General features: G+C 45.6%; 2 non-coding genes across 2 annotated transcripts; one reads left to right on the forward strand and one right to left on the reverse strand.

Moving 5' to 3' along the window:
- Positions 1-7124: 7124 nt before the first annotated feature.
- Positions 7125-7257, reverse strand: LOC119927947. The gene has a single exon (XR_005450911.1). It is a non-coding gene; the product is annotated as a small nucleolar RNA SNORA7 (small nucleolar RNA).
- A 1091-nt stretch (positions 7258-8348) lies between these two features.
- Positions 8349-8486, forward strand: LOC119927992. Its single transcript, XR_005450954.1, has one exon. It is a non-coding gene; the product is annotated as a small nucleolar RNA SNORA7 (small nucleolar RNA).
- Positions 8487-14138: the final 5652 nt, after the last annotated feature.

Consider the following 14138-nt stretch of genomic DNA (forward strand, 5'->3'; position numbering starts at 1 on the left):
ACCTAGACTAGTAGACTTGAAATATGTGAAATTATATTGGGAAGATTTCCAGGGACATACAGTCTTGTGATAATGGATCAGGCAAGATCATACAAATGACTTTAGTGAAACCCAAAGCCATTTCAAAAATTGTAAATTGCTCATATGTTTTCCTGTTCCCTGCACTCTTCTAGGTGGGAGATATTTCTGCCTGGATTTCTCTCACATTCCGCTTTTGCTCTTCAAAAAGCAGGACAACAGATAATCAGGCCTTTCCTCAAGAAATGTCCTTCAGTTCTTGGAAACACCCACCACCCATCAAGGAGAACTACTTCTTTCCCACACTGGATCAAAAACCCTGGAGTGCCTGCCAGGGAGGATTTCATCTTTTTCTTTATGTCCTCCCCCACAGTCTCCCTGCATGCCTGGTCACTGCAGTGATGGATGCTTCAGGAACAGATACCATATTACATTTCATTGACCTGAATTCTAGAGGAGCCCGGCAATACACGATTGCTGAAATATAAGTTGGGAGACTGGGCTGGAATCCGACTGGAGTTGGAGCTGGTGTGTTGGTTGGTGAGTTGGTTCAGAGGGGTAGCGAGATTGTGTTGGAAAAGATTAAGACCTGGGGAACAGACTGAATTCTGAAGGCAGACTCTGAAGGTTGTCAAGCAAGGAAGGAGCTGTCTGATCGTCAAACAGAAGCCTCTGGGCCCCAGGTGGAAAGTATTGGGGGGTTGGTTGTCAAACATTCAGGCTTTCTTTGGAGGTGGATCCAAGGGACGGGGGAAGTCGGAAACCTGCCTTAGGAAACTGCATTTCCTAGAAGGCTGAAGGTCTGCATCCCTCAGAAGTCCTGGAGAGGGGACCTTTGAAAAATCAGTAAGTTAGACCATTTACCCCTTTATTCCTGTCCTGGAGCTTTGGCATTAGGAACAGCTCCCCAGCAGCTGGGCTCTGTATCTTATTTTTTTAACTTTTTATTATGGCATTTGCTAAGCTTTCCATTGAAGCAACGTGGCTTAGTAGAAAGAGCACGGGCTTGAGAGACAGAGGTCATGGGTTCTAATCCCGGCTCCACCACTGATCAGCTGTATGACCTTGGGCAAATCACTTGACTTCTCTGTGCCTCAGTTCCCTCATCTGTCAAATGGGGATGAAGACTTCCAGCCCCACGTGGGACAACCTGATTACCTCGTATCTACCCCAGTGCTTAGAACAGTGCTTGGCACATAGCGCTTAACAACCACCATCATGATAATTATTATTATTACTATTATTATTATTACAATATGGTGCGGTCTCCCATTGAGAATGACAGAGGAGCTTTAGTCCTGAGACATTAGGATTGAAAATCTGAGGAGAGGAATGGGTAGTAGAGCTAGCGCTTTGCTCAGTGCTGCTGCAGTGTTTCATCCCTGCTAGCTGTATTCCTGTTGGGGTGAGCAGTGCACTGAGCTAGTAGGTTAGGGTTGATGAATGTGGGGGTGCGTGTGTGTGTTGGGGTGGGGGAACGCAGGAAATTACAAATTGCATGCAAAGGTTTTTCTTTTTTTTAACGTGTAGACTCTTTTATGGGCAAAGTGATCACATCAAGGTCCTGAGGCTGAGCTGTGCCATCATTACTTAGCCAGTGGGGAGATGCCAAGCTAGCCACTGTGGTCTCTACTGCATCAAAATGGACTGTATCAATCCAGTGGTCAACAAGCCGTTACTGAATATTGCACTGTAGCAGGTCCTAAGGATCCAATTTAATGATAGCGGAAAGAACACAAGACTGGGAGTCAGGAGACCTGGATTATAATCCTGGCCCAATCTTTTGTCCATTGTGTGACCTTGGACAGATCAGTTGACTTTCCTATGCCTCAGTTTCCTCAACAGTAAAATGGGGCTAGGAGTTCTCTAAAGAAAATGTAGTAGAATTGGATAGACTCATCTATACTGAAGCGGTATTTCCTAGTAGAAAAAGCACGGTCCTATGAGTCTCCCCCTCCTCCCCCTCCCCATCCCCCCCGCCTTACCTCCTTCCCCTCCCCACAGCACCTGTATATATGTTTGTAAGTATTTATTACTCTATTTATTTATTTTATTTGTACATATTTATTCTATTTATTTTATTTTGTTAATTTTTTTTTGTTGTTGTCTCCCCCTTCTAGACTGTGAGCCCGCTGTTGGGTAGGGACCGTCTCTATATGTTGCCAACTTGTACTTCCCAAGCGCTTAGTACAGTGCTCAGCACACAGCGAGTGCTCAATAAATACGATTGATTGAATGAATGAATGATAATAATAATAGTAATAATGGTATTTGTTAAAAGCTTACTATGTGCCAAACACTGTTCTAAGCTCTGGGACAGATACAAGATAATCAGGTTGTCCCACTTGGGGCTCACAGCCTTAATCCCCATTTTACAGTTGAGGTAACTGAGGCACAGAGAAGTGAAACGACTTGCCCAAAGTCACATAGCTGACAAGTGGCAGAGCTGGGATTAGAACTCACAACCTCTGACTCCTAAAACCGCTGTCTTTCCACTAAACCAGAAGAATTAAGTGACTTGCCCAAGATCACGCAACAGGCAAATGGTAGAGCTGCGATTAGAACCCAGGCTCTCTGAATCCTAGGCCTTTTCAGAGCTGAAGAGGGAGTAGAGCCTCCTGGAGAAGATGTGATTTTAGAAGAGCTTTGAAGATGCCCTCTTCCATGTGAGAGCAAGGTAGGAGCAAGGTCAGTGGTGAGAGACCCAGTGGCTAGGTTAGTTTAAGAGTTTAAGTGTGTGAACTGGAGCATAACAGGTGAACAGAATAAGTAAGTAGGAGGAAGAGAGCTGATGAAGTGTCTTATTAAATTCACAAATTATTAATTATTAAATATTCAATACCACTATTATTATTACCTTAATGCCTATCTCAGGAATGTGTCTGTATATTGTACTGTCCCAAATACTTAGTACAGTGCTTTGCACACAGTAAGTGCTCAATAAATGCGAGTGAATGAATGAATGAATCATCTCTGCAGACACTGTGGAGCTCCACCTCAATTTCTACCCTGAGGTAGGGTCCATGACAGAAAATCGTTCATGTCCAATGGTGTTTACTACTCTGGCCTTCCCTGATGAAACCCTCTTTTCCTCAGCTCCCTCTCCCTTCTTCCCTCGTCTCTGTGCTTGGATCTATGACCTTTGGACATTTGATGGTCACCCCAGTCTCAGCTCCACAGCACTTAATTGCATAACTCTAAATTCTATATAATACATGATTTATTCATATTAATGTCTGCCTCCTTCCTCTGTACTATAAGCTCATTATGGGTAAGAATTATGTCTACCAACTCTGCTGTCCTAAATGCTTAGTACAGTGCTCTGCACACAGTGAGCACTCAAATACCTTTGTTGATGATGATGATGACTGTGAGTCCCATGTGTGTCCCAAGTGATTAGCCTGAATCTACTGCAGTGCCTAGTACAGTACTTTCCAAGCGCTTAGAACAGTGCTCTGCACACAGTAAGCACTCAATAAATGTGATTGAATGAATGAATGAATACAGTGATTGGCACAGAGCAAGCACCTAATGATTACCATCATCCCTATTTGCCAGTGTAAAAACAGCTATAGGATGTAAAGGAAGGGAGCACCAATTCTCCTTCTGTGGCAGTTGCAATGTTTAACAACCCATTACTGTCAGGAAGAAATATTCAGGTCCCCTTCCAGTTCGAGAACAGCTCTATGCAGACCTCAGCCTTTTGAATTTATCAACTGGCTTACGGGAGGGAAAAGAAAAGAAGAAATAAAACTTCTGAGGATAAAACATGTTCAAATGGTAATGAATGTGCCATTTTAATCATGTTCTTCTCCTGTGAGGTAATGACACCAAGTTTCCATGAGCTCTTTTTCCACATGCGGACTATCAATTCTATGTAGGAACTTCAGTCCTAGCAAGATCAAAAATGTGACTTCGGACCAAAAAACAATTCAGCGGATATTGATCGCTGCAGCATAGCAGATTCAGAAAATGTGCTGAAAACAATACCAAGACTTCTGCATTGTAATAATAATAATAATAATAATAATAATAATAATGTTAGCATTTGTTAAGCGCTTACTATGTGCAAAGCACTGTTCTAAGCGCTTGGGGGGATACAAAGTGATCAGGTTGTCCCACGTGGGGCTCACAGTCTTAATCCCCATTTTACAGATGAGGTAACTGAGGCTCAGAGAAGTTAAGTGACTTGCCCAAGGTCACACAGCAGACATGTGGCGGAGCTGGGATTCAAACCCATGACCTCTGACTCCAAAGCCCGTGCTCTTTCCACTGAGCCACACTGCTTTGTTTATTGAACTTAAAGAAGTATGTGTTGTCACAACAGATCAGGGCTCTGACACTCACTATGCAAGTACCTCATGCTCTGAGAAATACACTAAGACTTTCAGGCTTCTTTGGGCACTCCATGACCACAGGGTCAGTCAATCAGAAGGATGGAAGGAGCTCTATCCAGGGCCAAACTCAGATGGTATATGAGCAAGTTTGTCATCAAAGGGACCAGTGGCCCAGTGCTACAAGGGTGGAGGTGGCACTGATGCAACTTTGAGGGGCCAGTGATTTGGTCATGTTATGAAAGACCAGTGCAGTAGCATCCCACAAATCCTAAATCTAGCCACCCCTGGATTGGGAAGGCTTTGGCTCTTTTTTTTTTTTTAATGAAAATCTGGTATCACTTTTTTGGTAGCCGATGAAAGCTGAGACAACAGCCCACCCCTTTCTTTCCCTTCCCCTTCAACCCATCTCCCCCTCCCACCATCTCCATTTCCTTCCCATCTTTCCCTATTGCCAGTTTTCTCTTTCTTCCCTTTTCTGCCATCTTTTTCCTCCCCTTCTTTTCTCCTCTCTCCCCTCTGTCTTCCCAATCGTTCTTGTGTCTTTTCCCTCACCTCTCCCTGTTCTTTGGCCCCTCCCCAATTTCTCTCTCTATTTACCCCCAACTTTTTCCTTCTTCTCTTTCACCCCTCTCTTCTCCCTCCACTTCCCCTCTTTTCCTTTTCTCTGTCTCCTCCATATTCCTTCCCTTACCTCCCCACCACCTGCCTCTAAATGGTTTGAAATCTCAAGGAAAAGCTTGTGAGATTTTTTTTTACCCAATCAGTGAGCCAGTTGGGGCCTGCCAAGATGACCACCATCTCCAAGAAAACCCTAGCAAGCATTTTGTCAACACCCTGGGTAATTCTGACCTCTAGATTAACTGACTTGACTGTGTAGACATTTCGGTATTAGCCGGGGTATTGCACAAAACCCCCTCCTGCCAGCATCGTGGAGAGATGTGGCTGGAGAGTACTCATTTGAGTCTCAAAAAAACACTGGAAATATGCTTGAAGTTTGATTTACTTTTCCAGAAACAGTTTCCTAATCTTGAAGAAGTGCATGTCTCTAAATTCCTGATTGGATATTTCAGTAGCATAAGAAAAAAGCAGGTCATAAGTAAACCATGAAAATCAGAGGTTGGAGAATACTACTAGCAAATTCTAAGTTGGAATCTGCTTTAGAATGCCTTTGTAGCCAAAGGTGCCAGAAAAGACAACAGACCTGAGGAGAGGGGTGAAGCTTTGATTATCAGGAGGGACTGACTAGTTCCAATTGTTTCTGCAGGTTTGTCTTTGTGAAGTCAGCCTCTGAAAAGTAAATACAGTGTACAGAGCAACCCAATCTGCTGTCATCTTTGAGTAAATTTGAGCAAGCTGTAATTTGCCAATTGCTAAACACTGAAGCTGAGAATGATCTAGCTATCCTTGATCCTTGTAGTTCAGTGGGTTTTAATAGCCTCATCACTGTCTCTTTAATAATAATAATGATGGTATTTGTTAAGCACTTTCTACTTGTTAAACACTGTTCTAAATGCTGGTTTAGATACAAATTAATCTGGTTGGATGCAGCCCCTTTCCCGCATGGGGCTCACAGTCTTCATTCCCATTTTACAGAGGAAGTAACTGAGACACACAGAAGTTAAGTGAGTTGCCCAAGGTCACACAGCAGACAAGTGCTGGAGCCGGGATTAGAACCCAGGTCCTTGTAACTCCCCAGAACTTTGCTCTATCCACTTTATTTAGTGGGTGCCCCTGGTTACCGTAGCCCGCCAGCCACCTGCGTTGTGTACTGCTAACACGGTAGTGGGGCAAATTGGGCCAAACCAGAGCACCCAGGGACAACCAGCTCCATTAAATGGAATGATCAAATCAGAACTGGGACAACTTTCCACAGCAGGCTCTATAAATGGAGGCAAACAGAACTTCATGACCCCCCAAGACAAGTACATTACAATGCCACTGAATGTTGTCGATTCCAAGACGAAATGCAGAGTAGGAATTTCTTCTTCTAATGGGTCACTTGCAAATCACCCTATGTGTGAGCATGGATGTGTGTGTGGGTGTCTATGTGTGCGCCTGTGTGCTGAGGATGGGTATAAATAAATGTGAAAGTGCCCGGGGTAGACAGAGCTTGAGTTTCCCCCCTCGACTCTTCCTTGTCGCTGCTGCTCTTCCTCACCCTGGGCTTCAAGGCTGTCCATCACCTTGCCCCCTCCTACCTCACCTCCCTTCTCTCCTTCTACAGCCCAGCCCGCACCCTCCGCTCCTCCACCGCTGATCTCCTCACCGTACCTCGCTCTCGCCTGTCCCGCCATCGACCCCCAGCCCACGTCATCCCCCGGGCCTGGAATGTCCTCCCTCTGCCCATCCGACAAGCTAGCTCTCTTCCTTCCTTCAAGGCCCTGCTGAGAGCTCACCTCCTCCAGGAGGCCTTCCCAGACTGAGCCCCTTCCTTCCTCTCCCCCTCGTCCCCCTCTCCATCCCCCCCATCTTACCTCCTTCCCTTCCCCACAGCACCTGTATATATGTATATATGTTTGAACATATTTTTTTTACTCTATTTTTTTATTTTATTTGTACATATCTATTCTATTTATTTTATTTTGTTAGTATGTTTGGTTTTGTTCTCTGTCTCCCCCTTTAAGACTGTGAGCCCACTGTTGGGTAGGGACTGTCTCTATATGTTGCCAATTTGTACTTCCCAAGCGCTTAGTACAGTGCTCTGCACATAGTAAGCGCTCAATAAATATGATTGATGATGATGATGATGCCCGGCATGGGTGAGCTTTGACTTGTAGCAGATTGCCTTCCACTCTCTAGCCACTGCCCAAGCTAGGAATGGAATGGCCTCTGCTTGACTCTCCCCCCCCTAGTCAGGAGTGGTAGAGTACTGGACACTCTCCAGGTGCGGTCCTGAGAGGGGGAACCTCTGGGGTAGATACACGCTAACCAGGTTGGTTGGAAATGTTGGGTGGACAGAGCTTGATATTTAGAAAATGAATTGAGGAAGGTTTATTGGAAGGGGAGGGATTTTAGGACTATGGAGAGGACTGGAGTCTGTCAGTTTGTGGAAGGAGAGGGAAGTAGTCCAAGCTGGAGGAACAGTGTAACTGAAGGGATGGAGGTCAGAGAGTAGGGAACCAGGCACCATTAGGTTATTTGGGGAAGGAGGTGGAGAGAGAGAGCTGTGCCATTGTCCTCCTGTAGACAGAGGGGTAGCTGCAGCTGCCATTTTAATTCTATCTGTTATACTTGTTCTGGAGACTCTGGTCAAGAAGGTTGCTGCCTGTGGAGAGAGAGGATGGATCACTTAAGCACACAGATAATCTCCAAATTTCATTTTCACATTCATTTTAATTTCCTCCCTAACTAAACCTTTGACCAGAGTCTCTGTCAAAAAGCCAAATAGATCGAATTGAGTCCTGTCTCCTCCCCCTGCCTCTGCATGCCATCTGTTACAACTGGCAGGGAATTCGTGGGTTGCTTTTAGAAACAAACAGGGTTTTCGATACATTGTATTGAAAAATTGCTGATTCCAGGAAGTCTCATGATCTTCTCTCTTAATCAGGTTTCTTGGCCCTTCACAAGATCCATTTCCCTTTAACAACAATTTCCTTTGGATGAGAACACTTTGGATGAGAACCAGTATCTGAACAACATTCTGACTGAATATGGTGGTCTAACGGTGGCAAGAAGCATTTTAAAGTGTAGGCCAGTGAGAGACAGGGAGGGAAGGGGAGGGTGGAGAAAGGAAGGAGCAGGAGAAGGAGCCAGGAAAGCAGAGGAAAGAGAGAGATTAGAATGACAGATGAGGGAGGGGAAGAGGGGAGGGAGAGAGAGAGAGAGAGAATAAAAGGAGAGGAGGGGCAACATGTCTGCTGTGTGACCTTGGGCTAGTCACTTCACCTCTCTGAGCCTCAGTTACCTCATCTGTAAAATGGGGATTAAGACTGTGAGTCCTTATGGACAGGGACTTTGTCCAACCTGGTTAGCTTGTATCTACCCCAGATGTTTCCCTTCTCAGGACCGTACCTGGAGAGTTTCCAGTATTCTACCAGTCCCGACTAAGGGAGGGAGAGTCAAGCAGAGGCCTACCCATTCCATTCCTAGCTCGGGCAGTGGCTAGAGAGGGGATGGCAATCTGCTACAATTCAAAAGCTCACCCATGCTAGGCAGCTGCGACAAGGGAGTCAAGGGCAGAAACTTAAGTTTACTGCACAGAAGGAGGCAATGGTAAACCACTTCCATATTTTTACCAAGAAAACTATGGATACACCACTAGAACATTTGCAGATGGAGGTGGGATGACCTGGCAGAAATGTGTCCATGGTGTTGCTACGGGTAGGAGATGACTTGACAGCAAAAGACCAAACAAGGCAAGACCCCAGTGGTTAGAAAAGTGCCTGGAACATAGTAAACACTTAACAACTGTGATGAAAGAGAGAGAGGACAAAGGGGATTGTCAGAGAGATGAGGTCATTCAGGGCTTTGCTCTATGTAAAAGTTGAGCATGTTCCCAGAGATCAGCAGCAGATAAATAATGACAATTGTGGTATTTGTTAAGCATTACTATGTACCAAGCACTATAGCAAGTACAGGAGCAGATACAAGATTATCAGGTTGGACATGGTCCCTGTCCCGCATGGGACTCACAGTATGAGACTGAAGGAGAATACATATTGAATCCCTATTTTATAGATGAGGAAACTAAGGCCCAGAGAAGTTAAGTGACTTGCCCAAGATCACAGAGCAGGGTTCGAATCCAGGTCGTCCGACACCCAGGCCTGGGCCCTTTCCATTAGGCCGTGGTGTCTCCCTCAGGTAGGGGCAGGTAGGGTGTTGATGGTGCCTGATCTGAGTCATATGATAAGGAAATCTTCCAGTGATAGCTGAGCCCTCTCTGTCAAGGAAATTCTTTCAGTGGGGTTGAGTCACCTAAGTGGGTTTGGATTAGGTGATATGCCACAAGCAGCGTAGAAAAGCAGCGTGGCTCAGCAGAAAGAGCCCGGGCTTTGGAGTCAGAGGTCATGGGTTCAAATCCCAGCTCTCAGCTGTCAGCTGGGTGACTTTGGGCAAGTCACTTCACTTCTCTGTGCCTCAGTTACCTCATCTGGAAAATGGGGATGTGAAGACTGTGAGCCCCCCGTGGGACAACCCGATCACCTTGTAACCTCCCCAGCACTTTGAACAGTGCTTTGCACATAGTAAGTGCTTAATAAATGCCATCATTATTATTACTACAAGAACTTTTTCCCCTCCCCATTTCTTTCCCCATTCCAGGTTCTTCCTCTGCCTGAGGCAGCCCTAAAGCCCAGTGAGAAGGTGAGGAAGGACTAATAATAATAATAATTATGGTATGTGTTAAGCTCTTACTATGTGCCAGGCATTGTATTAAGCACTGGGTGGATAATAGCAAATCAGTTTGGACACGGCTCCTGTCCCATGTGGGGCTCACAATCTCAATCCCCATTTTACAGATGAGGTCACTGAGGCCCAGAGAAATGAAGTGACTTGCCTAATGTCACACAGCAGACAAGTGGCTGAGCCGGGATTAGAACCTCCTTCCCCTCCCCACAGCACCTGTATATATGTATATATGTTTGTACATATTTATTACTCCATTTATTTTACTTGTACATGTTTATTCTATTTATTTTATTTGGTTAATATGTTTTGTTGTCTGTCTCCCCCTTCTAGACTGTGAGCCCGCTGTTGGGTAGGGACCGTCTCTATATGTTGCCAACTTGTACTTCCAAAGCGCTTAGTACAGTGCTCTGCGCAAAGTAAGCGCTCAATAAATGCAATTGAATGAATGAATGAATGAATGAACCTATGACCTTCTGATTCCCAAGCCTGTGCTCTATCCACCAAGCCATGCTGCTTCCCAACTAGATGCTTTCTCTGCCCCAGGCCAGAATCCATCAGAATGAACCTAGTGAGAAAGAAGGCCCAGGAGAAATGCAACATAGAGTGATGGGTATCTTCACAGGGGGAAGCTGGAGTCTGTTCTGAGCAGGGGAAAGAGCAGGAGTGATATGGGCCTCTCCTAAAAACCTTAACATCTGGCCTCCCAAATGATAAAAATTATGGGATTTATTAAGCACTTACTTGGTTCCAAGGGCCAGGGTAGATACAAAGTAATCAGATCAGATCTAGTGTCTTGTCCCACATGGTACTCACAAACTAAGCTGAAAGGAGAACAGATATAATATATAACATATAGTATAATATGGTATAATAATACTATATATAATAAAGTAGAGGAGCCACGTGGCCTAGTGGAAAGAACACAGGCCTGGGAATCAGAAAACCTCAGTTAGTCAATCAATCATATTTATTGAGCACTTACTGTGTGCAGAGCACTGTATTAAGCACTTGGGAGAGTATGATACAACAGTGTAATATATTATAGTATAATATAACCTGGGTCCTAATCCCGGCTCCATCACATTTCTGCTGTGTGACCTTGGGCAAGTCACTTCACTTCTCTGGGCCTCAGTTACCCCATCTGTAAAATGGGGATTAAGACTCTGAGCCTCACATGAGACATGGACTCTGTCCAGCCTAATTAGCTTGCATTTATTTCAGGGCTTAGTGCAGTGCCTGGCCCATAGTGAGTGCTTAACAATTACCATTAAAAAAATAATATGCCCATTCTGTAGATGAGGAATCAAGGAACAGAGCTGCTAATCAATCAATCAATCAATCGTATTTATTGAGCGCTTACTATGTGCAGAGCACTGTACTAAGCGCTTGGGAAGTACAAATTAAGTAACTTGTCCGAGGACACGGAGCAGGTCACTGTCAAAGCTGGGACTAGAAGCTGGGTTTCTGACTCTCACTCCCATGCTCTTTCCACTAGGCCAATGGTGTCTCCAACATCTGGCTACCAAATTATTCCAGGTTAGATGCCCCATCCCAGAATCATTGACAAATCCTTGTAACTAGATAAATCAAAGTCTTTGGCTTTGCCATAAGAACAGAGGACAAATGAAAGAAGCATCAGGAGAGAATACGGTCTGGGGAGCCAGTAAACCTGGTTTCTAGTTCCAGTTCTGCCAGTTCTGTGAATCTGGAAAATCAGTCAAGCTCTCTGGGCTGTTGTTTTCTCATCTGTAAAATGAGGATTGTGACCCCTGCCTCTCTTTACGGGGCTTTTGTAGGGACAAAACTAGGATCATTGATACAAAAGCACTTCGGGAAACATTTGAAAGGCTCCCTCCAAATTCAAGGCATACTTGCCTGCCTTTTCACCCACAAATATACTTGGAGTTCTCCAGAATCCACAAGGATACTGGTATGACTATTAGCTCTTGCTGTGGGCTGGAAATGTGCCTGTTATACTGTGTTCTCCCAAGTGCTTAGATCAGTTCTCGGCACACAGTAAGCTCTCAATGTACCTGACTGACTGACTGGGTGCTCTGGCTTATATCGCAAGTCCTTCCATTTGGGTTCTGCTCCAGAAGTTTTATGTCACGGTTACCTCTTCCCCCTTTGGCAGAAAGGTTCTTGCTGGCATCACACAAAGCTAGACATTTGGCTCAGGGGAGTGGGTGGAGGCAACGCAGCTGGCAAATGCCAGGGAGGAGAATTAGCCCATTCAAAGATGGGCCGGACTTCTGTAGGGTCAACAGGAAGAATGCCAAAGACACATTTAGCTTCCCAAAAGCACAACAGTGGACAGACCTTATATTTCATACTTTGTCTCAAACAATCAATAATATTTATTGAGCACCTATTGAGTCCCTCCTCAAATCTGACAATTACTCTCCCCCACTTCAAAGCCCTGTTTAAGGCACATCTCTCCTAAGTTCTCCTTTCTTCTTCACTCACTCCCTTCTGTGTCTCCTTGACTTGCTCCCTTCATCATTCATTCATTGTCATATTTATTGAGTGCTTACTGTGTGCAGAGCATTGTTCTAAGAGCCTGGGAAAGTACAATACAACAATAAACACTGACATTCCCTGCCCACAATGAGCTCACAGTCTAGATTGGGGGAGGCAGACATCAATACAAATAAATTAAAGATATGTACAGAATTGCTTTGGGGCTGGGACTGGGGGGGGCAAGAAAAAAGGGAGCAAGTCAGGGCAATGCAGAAGGGAGTGGGAGATGAGGAAAAGTGGGGCTTAGTCTGGGAAGGCCTCTTGGAGGAGATGTGCCTTCAATAAGACTTTGAAGCAGGGGAGAGGGGTTGTCTGGCGGAATAGAAGAGGGAGGGCATTCCAGGCCAGAGGCAGGATGTGGGCTAGGGGGTTGAAAGACAGGTGAGATTGAGACACAGTGAGAAGGTGAGCTTAGAGGAGTGAAGTGTGCGGGCTGCTTTGTAGAAGGAGAGAAGCGAGGTGAGGTAGGAGGGGGCAAGGTGACGGAGTGCTTTAAAGCCAATGGTGAGGAGTGTTTGATATGGAGGTGGATGGGCAACCACAGGAGTTTATGAGGAATGGGGTGATGTGTCCAGAATGTTTTTATAGAAAAATTATCCGGATAGCAGAGTGAAGTATGGTCTGGAGTAGGGAAAGACAGGAGGCTGGTGCAGTAACCTAAGCAGGATAGGATGAGTGATTGTATTAACATGGTTGCAGTACAGTTGGAGAGGAAAGGGCGGATTTTAGCGAGTGAAGGTGGGACTGGATTTGGTGATGGATTGAATATGAGGGTTGAATGAGAGAGAAGAGTTAATGATTAATTCATTCATTCAATCGTATACATTCATTCATTCATTCAGTTGTATTTATTGAGCACTTACTGTGTGCAGAGCACTGTACTAAGCGCTTGGGGAGTACAAGTTGGCAACATCTGGAGACAGTCCCTACCCAATAACGAGCTCACAGTCTAGAAGGGGGAGACAGACAACAAAACAAAACATGTGGACAGGTGTAAAGTCATCAGAATAAATAGAAGTAAAGCTAGATGCACATCACTGACATAATAAATAGAATAGTAAATATGTACAAGTAGAATAAATAGAGTAAAAAATCTGTACATACATATATACCGGTGTTGTGGGGAGGGGAAGGAAGTAGGGTGGGGGGGATGGGGAGGGGGAGGGGGGGAGGAAGGAGGGGGCTCAGTCTGGGAAGGCCTCCTGGAGGAGGTGAGCTCTCAGTAGGGCTTTGAAGGGAGGAAGAGAGCTAGCTTGGTGGATGTGTGGAGGGAGGGTATTCCAGGCCAGGGGGAGGACGTGGGCTGGGGGTCGACGGCGGGACAGGCGAGAACGAGGCACGGTGAGGAGGTTAGCGGCAGAGGAGCGGAGAGTGCGGGCTGGGCTGGAGAAGGAGAGAAGGGACGTGAGGTAGGAGGGGGCAAGGTGATGGACAGCCTTGAAGCCCAGGGGGAGGAGTTTTTGCTTGATTCGTAGGTTGACAGGCAGCCACTGGAGATTTTCGAGGAGGGGAGTAACATGCCCAGAGCGTTTCTGCACAAAGACGATCCGGGCAGCAGCGTGAAGTATAGACTGAAGTGGGGAGAGACAGGAGGATGGGAGATCAGAGAGGAGGCTGATGCAGTAATCCAGTCGGGATAGGATGAGAGATTGAACCAGCAAGGCAGCAGTTTGGATGGAAAGGAAAGGGCAGATATTGGCGATGTTATGGAGGTGAGACCTGCAGGTTCTGGTGATGGATTGGATGTGAGGGGTGAACGAGAGAGCAGAGTCGAGTGTGGGATTCCCTGACACTACTGAATCTAGGGCCAAGTGAGAAGAGAGCTAAGCCAATTCAAGGGGGAAAAAGGAGGATATTGTGGTCGTAATGATCTGATGGCCTGTTTACCCTGACAAGACCTATCAATAATTTCCCAGT

The sequence above is a fragment of the Tachyglossus aculeatus genome, chromosome 4 (assembly GCF_015852505.1).
Source record: "Tachyglossus aculeatus isolate mTacAcu1 chromosome 4, mTacAcu1.pri, whole genome shotgun sequence".
NCBI classification, from domain to species: domain Eukaryota; kingdom Metazoa; phylum Chordata; class Mammalia; order Monotremata; family Tachyglossidae; genus Tachyglossus; species Tachyglossus aculeatus.